The sequence below is a fragment of the Molothrus aeneus genome, chromosome 5 (genome assembly GCF_037042795.1).
Source record: "Molothrus aeneus isolate 106 chromosome 5, BPBGC_Maene_1.0, whole genome shotgun sequence".
Lineage (NCBI taxonomy): Eukaryota > Metazoa > Chordata > Aves > Passeriformes > Icteridae > Molothrus > Molothrus aeneus.
The window spans coordinates 10915172-10920586 of record NC_089650.1 but is presented as its reverse complement, the minus strand read 5'-3'; positions in this window follow the sequence as shown (position 1 = coordinate 10920586).

Below are 5415 nucleotides of genomic sequence, written 5' to 3'. Positions count from 1 at the left end.
CTGGCCTGGGAGGCCCTGGGAGTCCTCGTGGCAGCAGCACTGTCTTCCTTGCCCAGGCAGGTGCAAGAAGGTGCCAAGCTCTGCAGGAACATCGGGGTCACTGAGTCAAAGTGCTGGCACATAACCCAGTGCTGCCCATCACATCCTCCAAAAGGGTTTCTTCCCCTTCTAAAGCCTCCTTGGACCCACATGAGGCTTCATCCCACCAGAGCAGTGAGAGATGGTAAGGAATGTGCATGCCACAGGCAAAGGGGGCAGTCACCAGTCTCCTGTGACAAATGATGAGCAAATTCCCTGCCCTGTCCTCTGCTGGACCTAAGCACTCCAGACCACTGCACTCAGGCTCTGTAATTTGGTGTTGGATGCTGTGATGGGAAAGAACTCAATTTCTTTTGCCTTATACACACAGACAAAAAAAAATATACCCAAAGCAACAAACCCCAGTGATTTCACCTTGCAATTAGACAAGTGAAAGAGGCCTGGCTGCTTTTTTGTCACTGTCATTGATAGTGTGAACATTGCAAACCCATCTGGAGCATGTCATATGGGCGTGGGGAGAAGAGCAGACTATTTTCTTTAAATTAAAACAACCTTTAGGATTTCAGAAGAATTTTTTCCCCATAAAGGACTGTTTTCAAAATGAGATACATGAAATAGCATGCATTGCATAAAATTTCCCATCATCTCTATGCTTATTATTATTTACTTTGAATAACCTGAACATAGAAATTGTCTTTAGCTGTTCTCACACAAAATTAACTGATCAGCATGAACAAACACAGTAATTATCTTTTTCCAGAGAAAAACATGCAAGTAGATACACTTCTTACATGCATTTAATTTTGTAGCAAGTGTATGTTTTATAAATAGCAAAACAAAATCCCTTCATAACCTCACTTCTACTTGTTGACAGGGGCAGCAAGTCAATTGTCTTTAACCCCTTCTGTCGCTATGAACCTTATATTTCAGCATTTTTTTAAAATAAATTGTGGATTCTAAGAATTGTTTTTATAATATACAAAAAGATTAATCTTAAATATAAGAGAATCATTTCAAGATATTAAAGGCTTATTTAACAGGAGCATGATAGTCACAGGTCTGTATTTGCTCAAATGTTCTAGGAATTCTCCTACTCTCTGTACCCATTCACTCTAAAATTTAGGATGCTGAAAATGCAGTACATGATAAGTAATAGCTTGTTAAAAGAAAACATCAAGTGATAACTTAAATGGATTTAGTATATACATTTTAAATTTGCTTGGACATAGTCCAGCAAACTGTATTTTTCACAGGAGAAAAAGACAAAAGCTGCAAGAGACCCACTACTCATGCAAAGTAAATCTGTGGTAAGTAAATAAAAACGTTTAAGGGACCATCAAAGTGTCCAATCCTAATTTCTTTAGACTGAAAAGTGTGAAGAAACTATAATGTAAAGCAGTTTGTATTTCTAAACCTGCAGTTAGCTTCCATTAAAAAAGGTGCTAAATCCTTAGAAATAATACAACAAAACTCAAATAAAATATTTAGAAATATCTTACTTAAGCTGCTTCAAAGCACCCAAAACCAGGATTCTACTCTTCCTTGGTAATCTGTCAGGGAAATCTCCAAAAGCTCACTTTCACGTTGATTCGTAATGAGAGAAATACCTACTCCGAGGAAGGCAGAGCTTTCAGCCCTCAGTTATCCCCACAGGTGCAGGAGGCTTGCCCAAAAGCACCTGCTGGCCAGCAATACTTCTGTCAAAATCAGACAGAAGTACTTCCCCCTTCCCTACTCTCCCTCGCCCCCACTTTTTGCTTTGGCAGAGAAACAGTTAATTGAGAAATCCCTCGTCGCTTTTTCCATTGAAATGCACGAAAGCGCTCCCGTGTTCGGGCAGGGCAGAGGGTGCACAAGGTGTCACCGGGGTGTACCTGTCTGCCAGCCACCACGGGTGTACCTGTGAGCCACCACGGGTGTACCTGTCAGCCACCACGGGTGTACCTGTGAGCCACCACGGGTGTACCTGTGAGCCACCATGGTTCACCTGTGAGCCACCACGGGTGTACCTGTGAGCCACCATGGTTCACCTGTGAGCCACCACGGGTGTACCTGTGAGCCACCACGGGTGTACCTGTCTGTCACCCACCACAGGTTTACCTGTGAGCCACCACGGGTTTACGTGTCAGCCACCATGGGTTTACCTGTGAGCCAGCACAGATTTACCTGCCAGGCACCACGGGTTCACCTGCCAGCCCCCACCCCGGGTTTACCTGTCTGTGAGCCACCACAGGTTTACCTGTCTGCCACCACGGATTTACCTGTGAGCCACCATGAGTTTACCTGTCTGTCAGCCACCACGGGTTCACCTGCCAGGCACTGGGATTTACCTGTGAGCCACCGCGGGTTTACCTGCCAGCCAGCACGGGTACACCAGTCAGCCAGCGCGGCTTTACCTGTGAGCCCCCACGCTCCTTTCCGTCCGCCCTCTCTGTCCCCGGCTCTCCCGGTGTCCGTGCGCAGGTGACAGTGACAGCAGGGCTCTGCAGTGACAGCAGGGCTCTGCAGCGGCTCTGCCGGGAGGGGAGGGCAGCCCTGGCCAAGGTCCCGTCCCACCCAGGGCACGGCAAACCTTTGCTTTTAAGGTCAGAACCGGTCTGGACCAGAGAAGGGAAACCCTTTGTGTCCCAGACAGCCCGCAGGGGGACGGGACCGAACGCTGGCGAGCTCGGTCACCACCTCCGTGCCAGGGCTGTTGGCAGGCGTGTTGTGGCAGCTCAGCTTGTTGGGACTGACAACAGATGGGACAACCCGGCTGTCACCGCCCCGGGCACCCGGAGGGAGCTCTGGGAGCCTCGGGAGCCGCTGGGTGCGGAGCGCTGACCCCGCATTTGCGAGCTCCGGGGGAGGCTCAGCGGCCAGGGAGGTGGGAAAAGCTTGAGCGCTGTTTCTCGCTGGTTTTTCCTCGCCGAGGGCAGTCCGGGAAAGGCCAGGGAAACAACGGGAGATTAATGATTTTCCTGGCGCTGGGGGACGGGCAGAGCGACGGAGCAGGGAGAGGGCTGGGAGGGCAGGGGCTCTGTTAAACAGGGACAGTGCTGACAGGGAAATCGACTCGCAACCCCTGACATAACCACTGCTGGGGGGCAAAAGGGGCTTTATAGACTCTCTGCCGCTTCGGCCACTAAAGCAAGGGCTCCAGAGAGAAATTTGGCCCCACCTAAAACCAGTGGCTTATCTCCCACTGAGGAGGCAGGGTTTCACCCTGATGAAAAAAAGAGGCAAGCTGGGAAAGTACTAAATCTAGCACCCAGGAAAAAAAAATTCCCTCCCAAAATAAGAACTAATAAAAAAAAAATTCCCTCCCATGTCACAGACATCTTTTATGAAAAATCCTTTCCTTAGGATTTTTCCTCCTGAGAAGCTGAGAGGCCTCAGGAACAAAATGCAAACAATGGTTATCTGCTGCTGTGGAATGCAACAGGTGCATCTGGGATTGGTCTCATGTGGTTGTTTCTAATTAATGGCCAATCACAGTCAGCTGGCTCAGACAGAGAGTCCAAGCCACAAGCCTTTGTTATCATTCTTTCCTTTTCTATTGTTAGCTAGCCTTCTGATGAAATCCTTTCTTCTATTCTTTTAGTATAGTTTTAATATAATATATATCATAAAATAATAAATCAAGCCTTCTGAAACATGGAGTCAGATCCTCGTCTCTTCCCTCATCCTAAGACCCCTGCGAACACTGTCACACTCCCAAAATAAGAACTAATCAAAATGCATGGCTATATAAAATAGTAAAGTACCCTTAAAGAAATGCTTTCTCAGACCTGTTCTTTTGGAGGTACCCAGTAACCCTGGCCCAACAAGCCAAAGGATTTAGTTAGTCTATGGGAACACTGCCAAAAAACAAGTAACAGCAGAGGATTTCCCAGTGCAGGGGTTTTCTATTCAAAAGCAACAAAGAGTTGTCACACTTCACAAAGTCAGCTTGGTGAGAAGGGTCCTGCCACTTGCTCAAGTTTAAGCTTGCTCTGTATCAAGCTATGTGACCCAAAAAGGAGATACTAAAAATTACAAGGTACTTTTGACAGGTGGGCATAAAACGTGCATTTTGCTCAGCAAACCCCCCAGATGAACTGGCTGTGGGGCTCCCATCCCCTTTGGCTGCTCTGTGCTTCTCCTGGACCAGCCACTGCCTGTGGTGAGCTCTGGTTCTCTATCAGTGCTACCAAAGCAAGGGACTAAAGGCTGATGAAGGTCAGCAGCTTCTGCCAGGAAATTGGAAATTACCTTGATCAGGCAGATGTGAAGTCACTGCCATTGACTGTGTGGATGCCCCACAGGGCTGGGGAGAAGCTGGTGAGGCAAAGGGAGGACTTTGCCTTCCAGCCCATGGAGAGATACCAAACAACAGGAGTCATCATTCAGTCCCAAACTGGTGCATATTGACACAACAAAACAAAACAGCTCCTCAGGCTGCTCCCCTCACCTCTGACCACATTCTTCCCTCTGTGCTCATCTGATGACACCAGGCTTTGCTTCCTCTTTGTTCCTTTGCTGCTCTTCCTCAGCCCCCCCAAAGCCCAGTCCATCCCCAGAGCAAGCTGCAGCAAGCTGGCTGCTCCATCCTGCTGGCCAAGGAGTGAGCAGGGATAAAGCCTCTCTGCTGCCCTCCCCCACCCTCCCCGGGTGAGAAGCAGAGAGGAGAGAAGAAGAAAGCCTATCCTGTTTCATGCCTCTGGCATGTGGAAGTAAGAACATTATTTTCTAATAATCCTATTAATGCAGATGAGATGATGATGATGGCTGGCCATGAGGAGAAGCCCCATCAGTGGGCTCTTTGTTGGTGCAGGCAGCTCTGCCTGGGTGAGCTGAAGGCAGCCTTTCTCCCAGCCCTTCACTGCCTGGCTGGTCTGGAGCCCTCTCTCTGGGGTCTCCAGATGGACAGCATGAGGTCACAGCAGGGCCACAGGCTCAACATTTGTCTAATACCAACCCCAGCCTGGACTGGAGAACACAAAGGGCAGGGTTGTGCTGTTTTCCAAAATGCTAGACTTGCTTTCCTCTGTGTGACAGCACATCCCCTCTCCCCTTCTTTCATTTTTAAAGAGTAAACACTTTGTGAGTTTAAGCATTAAAGAGTAAAACCTTTGTGGTTTTGACATTTTTTTGTCTGAGTTTTAAAAATCAACCCCCCTGCTCACAGGTAGCTTTATCTTAGATGGCTTTTTTTTTTCACATCAATGAAAACAGCAAACAAATTGGCCCCCTCCCTGATGGACACATTATTGGCAGCAGGTTTAAGATTTTGAGCTTTTTTTTTTTTTGCAGCAGCAGCAATCAGATTTCATTTGGAATGAGAAATACAAACCAGTTGCCTATGTAAACAGAATATGTATACACACACACAGAGTGAGTGTGTTTGTGTGTGAT